This window comes from Chiroxiphia lanceolata, chromosome 1, assembly GCF_009829145.1.
Source record: "Chiroxiphia lanceolata isolate bChiLan1 chromosome 1, bChiLan1.pri, whole genome shotgun sequence".
NCBI classification, from domain to species: Eukaryota; Metazoa; Chordata; class Aves; order Passeriformes; family Pipridae; genus Chiroxiphia; species Chiroxiphia lanceolata.
The window spans coordinates 142,698,463-142,712,287 of NC_045637.1; the positions used below are offsets into that span (position 1 = coordinate 142,698,463).

At 36.8% G+C, this 13,825-nt stretch overlaps 1 long non-coding RNA gene across 1 annotated transcript in view; it reads left to right on the forward strand.

The window, feature by feature from the left end:
* LOC116793325 overlaps nucleotides 1-13,504 on the forward strand; it is a 34,623-nt gene extending 21,119 nt beyond the window's left edge. Inside the window, exon 3 of the long non-coding RNA XR_004359455.1 lies at nucleotides 13,449-13,504. This is a non-coding gene — a long non-coding RNA (uncharacterized LOC116793325). The remainder of the gene's footprint in view (nucleotides 1-13,448) is intronic.
* Nucleotides 13,505-13,825: the final 321 nt, after the last annotated feature.

Consider the following 13,825-nt stretch of genomic DNA (forward strand, 5'->3'; position numbering starts at 1 on the left):
GATAAAATCTAGGATTAATATTGTTCTTGTTAAAATGTTTCCTTTGGTGCTAATTCTGCCTGCTGAGATATGCTATTCATATTTGAACTGCTGCCATACACAGAATTTCGTAGGATGAATTAAGTGTAATTCCTCAGCTTTTAAATAGGGCATATATTTTCTTTTTAAATAAAATCAAGATTTTTTACTTCTGTTGTTTTTAGAGATTCCTATATGTGATGACAGCCTCATGGTCGTGAAATAGATGTCTTCTCCCTTTACTTGTGTTCTGTTTGTAACAATGAGCTAAATTCATGTTCTTTGTTTTTTGCTTTATGAAGCCACTTGCAAAATCACTTTGCAACACAAAGTATCAGTTGCTGATCCTGCATCTCAGTGCTTTATCTATATTTTCCCAAAACTGAAATAAATCAGCATGTGATAGACAGATCTTAGCAAATTTCTGCAGTGACTTCATAAGAATTGAATAACACCAGAACTTCTCGGAATCACACATAGCATGGTAGTACATGATAGTGGGTAATGCAGACACAATAATTTGTAATGTTTGCCTCAATCATGTTCTAGAAAGTTCTTTAATGTAGTCCAAAGTCTAGTATAGACGGAGACAACTTTAGCAAACAGGTAGTTTAACTTTTTGTGCTCATTTTCTCTGAAGGCTCAACTGTACTGACAACTTTAAAAGGAATAACTTTCTGGAATTTGCTTTTAGCCATTGCTGGTAGCCTGACTTTACGTATAGGATTAACTGAGGACATTTACAAGAGCTAGAAAACGTTTCTTTGGCTGTTGTTTAGATTTTTTATTTTCCTCTTGATTTAGTTTTAATCTAATCTCTTCTTGGCACCAAGCAGAGCTGAAAAGTGAGTGACTTTTTATCTAAATTGAAGTGATAGCAATTGATCAGGTTTTCATCATCTGTCTTTGCTGTCATTGGTGCTTCCTCTGTGATCTGCAGTTGACTGAGAGAAATGAAAACTTAATTGAATTCTTTAGCTTGCTAGCTGTTTATTTATAGATAGGTATGTTGAAGCATGGTGATGTAGGACAAAGTTCTCTTTCTTGCTATGAATATGAAAGCTTTATTGATTTCATTAAGAGCAAGGACATATTTGACTTTCATGAAAAAGCAGGATGAAACTTAGTTTTGTATCATGACTTGGAAATTGGTCACAGTGACTGACAATAGAAGAGAGAACTGGGTTACCCTGGTGAGGTTTCAGGTAATGCTTATCTCCCACCTTTTCATTTTACTACTGAGTCAAGGACTGAGAAGGCTTTTAGAAAATGCATTTTGCAAAAATATGCTGGTCCCAGTACCTTTGTGGAATTTGACAAATACCTGGAAGAGTCTTTAAAAAATGCCCCAGCATTTTACTTTTCCCTCTGCTTCAGTTTCCCTCTTAAAAAAAATGACATTGATTTGGGCATTTTATTATACAGATTTTTCACCATTAGAACAGCAGCATCACTGTGCATTAAGTAGTCAAGCAGCAAAGCAAAATGCAGCCTTGTCAAAGGAAAATTAACTTCCTAAATGTTTGTGAGTAATAAAAAACATGTACAACGCATTTATCAGAAATGCTTAATTTTTGTCAGCCGCCAGAAGTAGTAGCCTAAACTTGGAAAAGCAGGGATTTTAACTGCTATGTACCACCCGATCACTACAGCAGTTTTTGGAGGCATTATTACAGGTAGATATATTGTCAGTACCAACTTTTCTAGTCACTATGCATTGATTCCACCAACACATGTGGAATTCTAGTCCAAGTTAAATATTAATATAGTTTTCTGCTTGTAAACTCTCTGCTGCTTTTTAGCTTAGCAAATAAGCTCCTGGAGCAAGGATTTGGTCAAATGAGGGAGGAAAAAAATCCCAAATCACAAAAATAATATCTTAATTTCAGTTTGATTTTCTTTAGAATGGAACAGGGCATAATTTTAACATTTTTTCATTGAATAATTGTATTTCCAAATGTCATGAATTGAAAAAGATTTGAGAGTTTGAGGGGGTATATATGATCTTTATTGTGTCCTTGAATTCTTCTTGCTAATTCACCATATATTTGCAGAGCTGATCTAAGTGTTAGAGCAAACATTGACAGCTCATGTTATTAGGAGGCACAGAAGAAAGATCTAAGAATCAGCAAAGGCTGTTGTGTACCATGAAGGTAAAACATTTTATTTTTTTCTTTCCTATGTGTAGTGGCTTTTTCCCCTGTATTCAAGGGCAGAAAAAAGTACTGGCTCAGAGCAACTGACTTTTTTGTTTGGATCTTTACCCATTGCTCCATCATAACGATGATCACTGAAGTTCACCAACAAAACACTTTGAAATATTTGTTCACTCACAATCTACAAATTACAAATAGCAGCAGAGCCTTTGTTGGGCATTTTTACTACTCCAGAGGGGTAAAAATAGTTTCTATGAGCTTTGGAATTAAAACATTCTTAACACTAATCAAATGTTTCCAACTGTCTAGTAAACAACTCCTATTAAAATTATGCATAGAACTGGAATGTATTTCATCATAAGAAGACAATTTCTTGGGGGCAGCAGCTTCTTCTGCCCCCTGAGAGTGTTATTAATTCAAATCCCTCACCAATTGTACCCTATGATTTAATCCGAGTGAGTACAAGTGTTCTGAAAGTTGCTGTGGATGGCACTGTCCCTTTCTTGTCTGAGGAGCGTTTATTGCTTTGTTAGTAGAAAATGGAATCACGTGCACTGGGCTAATAAAATGTTGTAGATGCTGTTACTGCATGCTGGAATCTAAAGATATGAAAATGTATTTGGTGACAAGGTGGCAAGCTTTAGGGGTGGCTTCTGTGAGAAGCTTCCAGGAGCAGGCTCCTGGCAGGACTTGTTCATGGAGAACTGTCTCCTGTGGGAGTGACTCCACGCTGGAGCAGGAGGAGATTGTGAAGGCTCCTCCCCTCAGGGAGGAAGGAGCAGCAGAGAACACATGATGAACTGACCACAGCCCCATAAAGATGAGCTTGAGAAGAAGGGATGGGTAGGGGGGAAGATGTTTTAAGATTTGATTTGTTTCTCGTTATCCTACTCTGATTTGATTGGTAATAATATAATTTTTTCCCTAAGCTGAGACTGTTTTGCCCATAATGGCAATTGGTGAGTGATCTTCTTCCCTCTCCTTATCTCAACCCATGAGCTTTTTGTTATACTTTGTTTCCCCTGTGGAACTGACCAGGGCAGAGATAGAGCAGCTTTGATGGGTACCTGACATCCAGCCAGGGTCAACCCACCACAACACTCACCACACCCACCAGGATCAACCCACCACCACAACAACAACCAAAAAATGCTTATGTCTGTGAGCATTCAAAGGGATACCTGTGGATTACTGTCATCAATTATTCCTACTGCTTAACAAGAAAACAACAATAATGGATAACCTTATTTTAGAAACAACGAAGTTTGTCCTGTCTAATTTTGAGTTCTTTGACAGGTTGCGAGTTCAACCACTGAATCTGCTTTTTATATGGAGGATCTATGAAGGGAGAACTTGAGCAGAAAAGAGGAAAGACTAGCCTGCTTTCAGAAATAAAGATGAAGTGGCAGAACACATAGACTTCACAGCAAAAATCTTCCATGTGTTCAAAATGTTAAGCACCAACCTAAGGAGCCTGGGTTTTACATGACTGTTAAGAATCAGTTTCAGTTATAGGAAAAATGGATCCCAAATTTAGATTTTATTTTTGGAACTCCTCAAATCTCCAAAAAAGGATTAAATATTTGCCAAATTTCAAACTACAAAGTCAACTCAGTCCTCATAGGAGCAATTATGCAATAGAAAAGGCTGCCAAGGACTGTTTTGTAACCAGTATCGGTGGAATATGCAAGACTCAACAAGATGCTTGTCTGTCAGGGGTGTTGTAGGATTAGTGAAATTATGCCGTAGGATTTAGGTAGTCTTTGAAATCCTACGGATTGCAATTTTTCCTAACCTGGATGATTCTAGGAATACATTGAAAGAGCTGTTATGTAGTGGGGTTAGCATTAAAAAGAAAATGTACGTATTTTTCAAAATATTCTTAATATTTTTACTTTTATTTTTTCTTGCAAAAGAAGTTCATTTCTGCCAGCATGGATACCTTTTGCATAGTGTCTGATATTAAAAATGAAAAAGAGCATCAACGTTATACATGTGTACAGAGCTTGATTATGATTAACCTTTCATAATGAGCATGACTGTTTTCATGCAACAACTCTTCAAAACCATTTTTCCATGAGAAGAGTAGGTGATCTGGAAGCCTTTTTGCTCAAAACCAAATAGTGCAGCATCTCATAAGGCATTTACTGAGAAACAAAATGTTTACAAAAACTTCTGTCCCCAGAATAGATCCTTCAGATAGGAAATTTCATCCTATATGGGACTCCATGTGTACCAAGGGTTTTTTGTTGTCACATCCATGGTTATGATTCTTATGGGCCGGGTTGTTGCTTCTGGGCAGTGGATGTATGAGGGCCAGTGTCCATTACTGAGAACATTGGCTTCAGTAGTGCAGTGCATTGTATTAACCTGGTATAGAACATGGGCCAAGGAGCTTTTAATTTCTGGGGCAGTAAGATAAACTTCCAAACCTAATAATTTTGTGGAATTGTGAGTCTTGAAAACATTCTAGAGTCATGGAATAATTTAGGTTAGAAGGGATTTTAGGCGTTCAAATCCATGCTCAAAACAGAGTGAATGTCACAGACAGACCTTGTAGTGAAGAATGAAAGAGCACCAGAGAAGTTCAAAGCCAGTACTGCAGAGGAAACATGACCAATCCAAAATCCCCAGTGAGTCCTAAAAGGCAAAATGTTTTTTGTGGATGCTGAAGTGATGGATATTCCTCAAACATACTGAAAAATGTTATCCATTTTTGTACTCACATAAACTAATAATGCTTAATTTTGCAGCTCCTTCCCGGAATTTAATTATTCCTCTGTTCACAATGCTATCTTATCCTTACCCTTCCAAATTTTTTTCAATCAATTTTTGTCTGACTTTCTTTGTTCAAAATCTATTAATAGATCCTCTGTAACTACTTCCAGTTTTGTCTTTTTTCAGAGGTCCTGTGTAGATTGTGGAAGTGTCAAGGAACCTCCTCCCATGACCATACATTCTTTCAAATGAGTTTTGGAGTGGGCTGTCAAATATAGGTTGAATTACATGTGGAGGAACTGCTTTTTCTGTCGAAGGTATAATATCCCATGAAGGATAAATTAACTTTGAGTTTGTCTCAAATAATTAAAGATACTAATTTATAATTTTTTTCTATTCCAAATTACTCTAGACTTTTGTGAGACTGATATGACCATAATTTATGTCATATAACTATATATTTTACCAAAGCATGCCAGATGAGAGTGTAGGTAACTCCTAATGGTAGATGAACACCTCCAGAGAGCAAGTCAACTGACCAAGACTGACAGTCTGCAATACAAGATTCCTCTGTTACAAACCATGTCCATCTTTACATCACCCTGACCTGGCAAACCATCTTGACTGAGGTCTTGACTATACATTGAGCTTATCAAAAACAGCCATTACAGAATTCTTTCTGAATAATTGTATATGCCTAGATAACTTTTACAACCATATCTCCCTACAATCTTGGTTATGCCTAGTTGTTCGCAATAGACACATTTCATATGCTTTTTTAATCCCAGTTGAAGCATAAACAGGCCCTAAGGGAGTAAATAATGTCGAAATTAAGAGTTTCCTGAAGTCACATTGCTTGCTAGTAGGTGTTTTAGCAAAAATGCTATAACCAGGGTTGGTCACAGCTAATTCTACCACTAGACTGAGGTATCACTGCTAAGGATATTCTCTTTACTCCTCTCTCTGCAATTAGACACCTGTGGACCAGGATTACACAGGAAACCAATCAGCATGTCTGATGTATATCTGTGTCTCTTTGTGATAGCAGAAAGCTCCTGAGATGAAAGGCTACTTATTTCAGCACCTCAGTTAAATGCTGGTGTCCTACAGGATGAATCAGGACCAGGGTCACCAAGACCTCTATCTGCACAGAAAGTGGTGTTCAAAGTTGTGTTCTGATTGATGTATTTTTGTAGCCTCTAGCACACAACAAAATTTTCCAGGTTTCCTGGAAAAATATTATTGGGTAGTTTGAATATCACTGAAGCAGTGACTTCTGCCCTGCTTTCAATTTCCTCCTAGTATGGACTACAAAATTGCATGAACTTTCAGTTCCACCTAAACTTTTAGCTGGTATGTGGCATCCCAAATGGGGCAAGTGGGTGCGTGTAAGGAGAATGAAAGTACGTATTCTTATAGATAAGGAAATGCAGAGCAAAGAACCTAAGACACAGGAAGACAAAAGGAAATCAAGAAAGGTGATTTATGAGAGTAAAGAAGCAAAAGATAAAGGCAGTGCCCTGAAGTTGATTGTGGTTTTCCACAGATTTGCTGAATAGTGAGTTGTGGTGACTGAGTGACCTCATGAAACTTCTGTTCCTACTGTGGCTGTGTTGGAAGTTGAGGTAGCAATGTCTTTCCATTCCATACTGAAATCTGACAGAATTTGTAAGCTGGAAACCTGATTCAAACATGATGGTCTAATTTGGTGTGAAGAATGAGTGACAGTCATCTGAGGACAGCATGGTGTAAGGTAGCAGTGAACTACTACCTTCTGGGGAAGTATCTTCTGCAGAAATTTGTTGTCTTTTTGTATGAAATTCTTTTTTTTTCTTTGAGAGGATATACTTCAAAGACAACCCCTCTCCAAGCTCCTCACCTCCCCAGTAAATTGGGGTATGGCTTTCAGTGGTAGCACCAATGCAATTAAAAAAACCCAGTCATAGTTATAATTCAATGACCTTCTGTGTATTTTCATCTTTGAGGCTCAAGAAGAGAGCATCTTCATTACAAAACCTGTGAGACTCATCTAAATTATCTATTGACCTTCTGGAACCAATCCAGAAGGTGATAGCCATTTGTTTCTGCACACAAAGGGAAGAGGTGGGTGTGAGACAGAAGCCTGGCAGGAAATTGAACTTTCCTAGAGTGTAATGTACATTTATAGGAACCATTTGTTAAGAATTTTCAGACAGGCCCATTTGCATCTGATGCATCTGACTGTGGTTAATTTATAGAAAGTAAATCCTTAAGTTAGTCAGGTAAATTCATCAGGGTAAATTTACCCACCCCTTCTTCATTTTTTCTAGTTTTCTCTCAGGTGGAAAACTTCCCTGTTGCAGCTAACCTCACCACTTACCCATGTGACATTTTCTTTATTTAGGTAGAGCCAATAGTGTCAGACACCTCAGGTGAAATCCTGACCCATTGAAATTAGTGGTGAAACTACTGTGGATTTCCATGAGGATTTCTTTCTTACAAAAGAAGCTTTCAGAGAAAAGCAAATACATTTAAATTTCTGCTTGTGTTAGACGAATGTAAAAACTGTGACCATATCTAATTAGATCACATTCTCCTTTACACTGTTTTCCTCTTATTTGACCTGTATTTAATTAAGGATTTACCATTTCTGTGTGCATCATTCTACACATGGAACTTAAAATTCCCATATCACCTTGAGCTTCTATTTTAATAAAAATAGAAATATTTCTTCTAATTTTAACCATTTCCTAATCTCTGATGCTTATTACAATAGACAGGTTTAACCTTTTAATTCTTATCTGTAAGATAAGAATTATTGTTAATCAAAATAGTGTTAATATTCAATAAATAATAATTCAAATAATAATTCAAAAATAATCAAATTATTTTTAATCAAAATATGAAGAATAGCTATCTGATAGAAATCCCATGCAAAACAATTCTTGCCATGTTATGGTGAATGGATACTTTAAATTCTCCTCTTCTTCTTTCTGTCTATAAACCAATTATTTAGTCTTATAATTTTCTTTATCCAGTCTCAAAATTTTCCTTAGGGCAACTTATATTTAATACCATATGTACTAATCCATCATGTGAAAAATTGTCAAAGGCATTCTGAGAGTCTAGATGTCTGTTGCTGCTACAGTTCATGTCAATGGATATTTCCCTTAGAATTTTGAGGTTAATAAGATGTTTTATTGTAATTTGGTTCGTAAATCCAGTCTGATCTGGTTTTATACATCTTTATGCAATTAATACATCTTTTATATCTTTAGCACTTCTGCTACTGTCTTTTTTAGCCATTTTAAGGGGTGTTGAGGCGAAGTTAATGCCACTCGAATTGAAGAATTCACATATTTGAGATCATAGATCATAGAATATGCCGGAGGGCATGCAGAAGGATCATTGAAGTCCAACTCCTGGCCCTGCACGGGACCAAATCTCTGCAAGTTCTGGAGAACATTATTTTTGTCACTGTTTAGTTTTAGAACATAGATATATAACAGATACTGTGAAGCAGTATGCTGGGTAACATGTTAGCTTGAACCAAATTTAAACACTTTTTTTTTTGTTAGCTATATGAATTTTTTTTTATCCTTAGCCTGATATGTTCTTGCAGGGTCTATTCACGTGTATTTTAACATATACAAAAATCTATGATACCTACATGAAGACAAGTAAGAAAAAATGCCACTAGAAAGCAGTAACAATTACTTAGAGCTGGAGAGCAAATGGAATCAGAAGGGCCTGGGCAGTTAAGGACAGCCAGATATAGTAGATAAAGATGATAAAATAGAAATGTAGGCAAAAGTAAGGGTAACTGTTATTGTTGCATTTGTATGGATGCTTTTTCTTGCTCAAAAATTTTAGATGCATGGATGATTTTTTTTCTTTTTTTTGGGGGGGGTAAGTTTTCTATAATCCAGCCATTCAACAGCCTCAAGAGTCAAGACATCTGCCTTGGAGATGTACTCATGTTTTGACGAGCCTTAAAGCATCATGGGTTTTGACATAATGTTGAAATGAAATCTTTGATGCTTGACAGCTGCTGGCTGCATGGAATGCTCTTTTTTTTTCCTTCTCCCCCCGCCTTTTAGCGTGATGTTTACTACACATTATAAGAATGTACGTCATTTTGAAGAACAGTTTTAATTCCCTTTATCCAAAAAGCTTTCTGTAAAAGTGATAAATTCATAGGAGTTAATGTCCTTTTGCTGAAGAATGCTGGCAATTTTAACAGCTGTATATGTATGTGTGTAAAAGCTCAGACTAGGGATAAAAGACTGCATGAAATTTTGCATGTGGTAGCAGAAAGATGCCATCAGATGTAGTGCTGGAACTGACACTGTCATCTTGGCATCCCTGACCAGTGCTCACTGTATATTAGAGAGGAGCTGCAGTTGGGAGGCTGTCAGCTTCCTAGAAACAACAGGAGATGTCCCACTGAAGCAGTTGCAAATGCTATTACAGTGCTGCTAATGTGAGCTGTAAAGCCAGATGGTGTGGCTCACGTGGCTCATGCACGTGGGTGAGCAGTACAGGAGCAGTACCATTGTCACAGAATTTCCATGGCCATGGAGACTTGAGGGAAGGAGTTTGGTCATGTAGCATTGGAGTGGGTAACTCATGTTGGCAGTAGTGGCTGCCTTCTCCAACCTGTAGAGTGATCACAGATCCAGTTATGACTGATGGTTCACACTGATGTTATGACAGCCCTTAGGCCAATTTCCGTGCAGCATTTTATTTTGTGTTTATTAAAGGTGGCATCTCCCCAGCTGCTCTTCACCAGCAATAATCACTTTTCACTTGATCTAAATGAAAAGAATGGTGACCACTGCCTTTATGCAGCGGTGGTAGAAACAATAAGAAGCCAATGTCCAAGACTGTGGAAAAGCCAAAATTGCACTGAAACTGATGGGATATGAAATGTCAGAGGCAATACTTGGCATTCAGCTGATTTACAGGTGTCCATGGATGAGAGACATCAGTGAACAAAATGGTAAATGAATAAAGAGAAGCAGACATGGCAACAGGGATCGTGGAGATGCTCACAGAGTTTAGATATACAGTACTTCATGGAAGGGCAGACTTACATTTCAAGATAATTATATTCCCCTTTGGTATTTTTTTCCCCCATTTTGTTCAATAAAACAGGACTTCATACACATTCTTTCCTTCTTCAAACAGGAGCAAATGAGCAAGGACACAACTGCTTGCAAACTCTCAGACAAATGGGAAACCAACTTTCTTTAATTTAATCAAGGTTCAGTATGTATGGGATGCTTTCAAATGTGCCCAGGCATCATCACTACTTTTGGGATCACTCCTGTGAGCTGCTGAAAACTTTGACCCTAAGCCAGCAATATGATAAGATTGTGTGAGGGTTTTTAAGTGTGCAAATGGCCCCATGGCTTCCATGGGACCATTTACATGTTTAAATTAAATGTGCTGAAGTGCTTCACTACTACAGAGACAGAATGCCTGATACCATGTAGGACTGAGTCCTTGGAAATCTAATTAATATATTTCAGTGCCAAAAAGGGGATAAAGGTCTTTTGAAAGTCCATCTGCTGAGTTAGGTGTCTAAATGTTGAATGCTGAATTGTCCTGAAAACCTAGCCTTTAAATATCAACCCTGATAATTTTTACTGATAACCAGTTTAACAGAAACACATGGTCAATATTTTTAATCCAATCCTACATGCCATTACACATCCTAAGGTGAAGGATTTAATATGAACTAAATAGCATATTGGCTGCTGTAGTTTGTTTATTTTGTAGATTTAGACAAACAAATGTAGGTCTGTTCCAAACAATGTAAATCTAATGTTTAATTAAATTTAAATACCACACATTTTGGAAAACGAAACTGTCTTTGATTTTTAAAATAAACCTTTCCAGTATGTCATCAAATGAATTTGCAGTAGTAGTCAATGTGATTGATAGATTATGTCACACTTGTACTCGTGCACATAGGGCCTCAGATCTGGTGCTAAACCAGTATTAGCCTTTGCTCTACTTGTATCTGGGAAACACTGTACTGCTAACTGCTATTTTATGAATGTGGCTAAAGCTGTATTTATCATGCAAGGTTTACTGGTTGTGTTATGCTTACAAATTTCCATAATTAAGACTACAAATTCCATAGTTACAGCTGCAAATGAGAACCATTTTTTCAAGAGCTTATTTTGACTGTTGAATTTACAAAAAGGGGATTTTTTTGGTGGTAAGGGGCCAACACCACTTCAGGTACTCCAGAATTTCTATGGGTCTACCATGATTCTTTCCTACTTTTAACAAAGCTGTGACCATGAAAGTTTCAGTTTTAGGCCAGTCTGTTTTGTTTTAGTTTTCCTGAGATCTGGATGTTACCTTGTAAAATGGCCACCCATTGTGGACTTTCTTGGAAATGGAATATGAAACTGCATTTTACTTGACTATCCTTGATATGTACTTAAAATATAAGCAAGATGGAATAACTTTATGGTTGTTTTATATAAAAAAAATGAGGAAATCTTAGTATTATGCAGTAAAATCATGATTATAAGCAAACAGTTTAAGCAATCTTATTTTTTCTTACATAAAAAGTATTACCCCATAATATAAAAGATATTTATGAGCTTTATTAATCAGCAACCTATGATTTGTGGTTTTTGACAATCTTACAATCACAGAGGCTAACTCAGTGGCGTAGGAATTTCTCTAATGCATCAGAAGTGGTTCAGGCTTGTATTTTTGGCACTAAGAAGTATCGTCACTGGTATTTTCTAGAAAGTTTTCCTCAATGAGTGATAGTCAAAAATGAAAAAAGGAGAAGTGAAGTCTGGATAAATCTTTAACATGGCACAGAGTGCAGTTCAAGGTGTTACCAGGCTGAAGACATCAGGACCAATTCAAAATTTGTGTCCTGTGGAAGGGAAAAAAATCCCCTACTGTAGTAATATTTAAATTCAAAAAAGGCAAACACATAAAACCCAAGAAAGCTTCTTGAAAAGAAATTTAAAAGAGCAACCAACAGGGTAAAATGATTGAAGACCTTACATTAGAGGCTCAGAGTGACAGTGTACCACCTGTCAAATGAAAAATTTAGAAAAGAACCTTTCCCTAAACCCACCTTGACCAGCAGTACAACAACAAGATATGACCCAGAAGTGCAAATGACAGATCAGCAGGACAAGATGAATTATGTCCCAGGATTCACAGTGCTGTTGCCAGAGTTCTAGAAGGACTTGAATATGGCAGTTTAAAATTATTAGTTACAGTGTGAAATTTACGTTCTAATCAGCCTGAGGCTGACAAATGCTCCTGATATCTTTAAACACTTCTTATCTTCTTATATGTTTTCTTGAAAAAATAATGATAAAAAAGGTAATTAAAAGCTTACCCAATGATTCAGTCTAGCAAACCATACATATCTCAAACACTACAGACATATGCACTATTGATTCTCTATTTAAAAACTGGCCATGTGAATTTAATTTAAAGGGCCTGAGGCCCTGCGGTGTTGCTGAATAAACATCCAACAGTAATAATATGTTTGCTATATGAGTGCCAGTGCTAACTTAATTCCACTTCAGGATATCAAGACTCACGGACACCTTCTTCCCAGTTAATTGATGTGTTTAATTTGTTTGCTCAAGTAACACAATACTTTGGATTATAATAGAGACCAAAAGGTCTCAAACCGCTCATTCCCCAGAGCAAGGCAAGAAATGCTGAAGAGGCCTAAACATGTTGAATACCCATCCTGAAGAACAGCTAGTTTTTTGCAATTTTTGACAACAATTTGCTGACATGAAAATTGACTATTATTTGGTTCTTTTGGAATGCTCTTGTACTGTGAATTCTTTAGTTTGCATGGAGGAAATATCTAATGGTAGCAGGCTGCTTATTTTGGACAATGTAAAATGACCTGCTGTAAGCATCTTAAATGAAATACTGGCTGAATAATCACGAGATTAATTACAATTCTGAATAATTTTCTACTCTACCTGCCATTTGGCAGCTAGCAGACATAGTGTTCATTGGTGACTGGTTTTGTGGTGCATACATGTGCATCCTCTGAATATTAGTAAAGTAAACTTTCAAGGTGGGTACTCACTATCTTTTGGAAGTAATTTTAGTGGGTAAACTGATAAGTCCACCTCATCTGAATGGTATTATAAAATCTCAGGGAACTGGAACGGTTGAAATCAAACCTCTCTGATATTAAAGACTTCTATTTAGGATGAAGTCAACAGGTGCTAGGTCTTTCCCTTCCTGTTTCCATCTGACAAAGGTCAAAACTTTTCATATATATGAGCTGTCTGATTTTTTTCTTCCTAAACAGAAAAATCTATAACTTCATAAAACAACATAATGTAAAGTTCCATTGTCCCCAGGGTACTTCAATGTCAGTTTTCTAATTCTTAGTTGGGAGAGTCATCATCTTTAAATTAAACCAAATTAAGTTGCTCCAGCTGACCAGAATTTTGGTAAGATGCATCAGGAAACTAGAAGTTCTGCAACTTACTTTTCTTTGCTGTCTGTATTTCTTTGCTATTCTTTGATATCTACTTCTGATTTCTGCTGTAGCTGGAGTAAACAGTAGATATGATGTAGAAGATAACTATCAGCTCTGGAGAGAAACCATAATGGCGAGATAATCCTCTCAGTAAGTAATGATTTCTTGAGATGATAATTTACGTGATGTTTGTGTGTGGCATGTGTATTTAACCAACTGAGCATTTACAGAGGATATATGCATTTTGCTTACAGGTGCTGAGGGTTTTTTCTTTCTGTTCTTTTGGAAGAATGCACTAGAATTTCCCTTTTCCCCAGATTTGGTACACTGAACATATACTGCATTTCTATCAATATGAAGGCCTAAAGAATTCTTTGAAAATGTCTCATTCACTTTGGCCCTGAAGGTTTCTCTGAAAGTCATCAAGTGCACTGACTATCTGCATTAC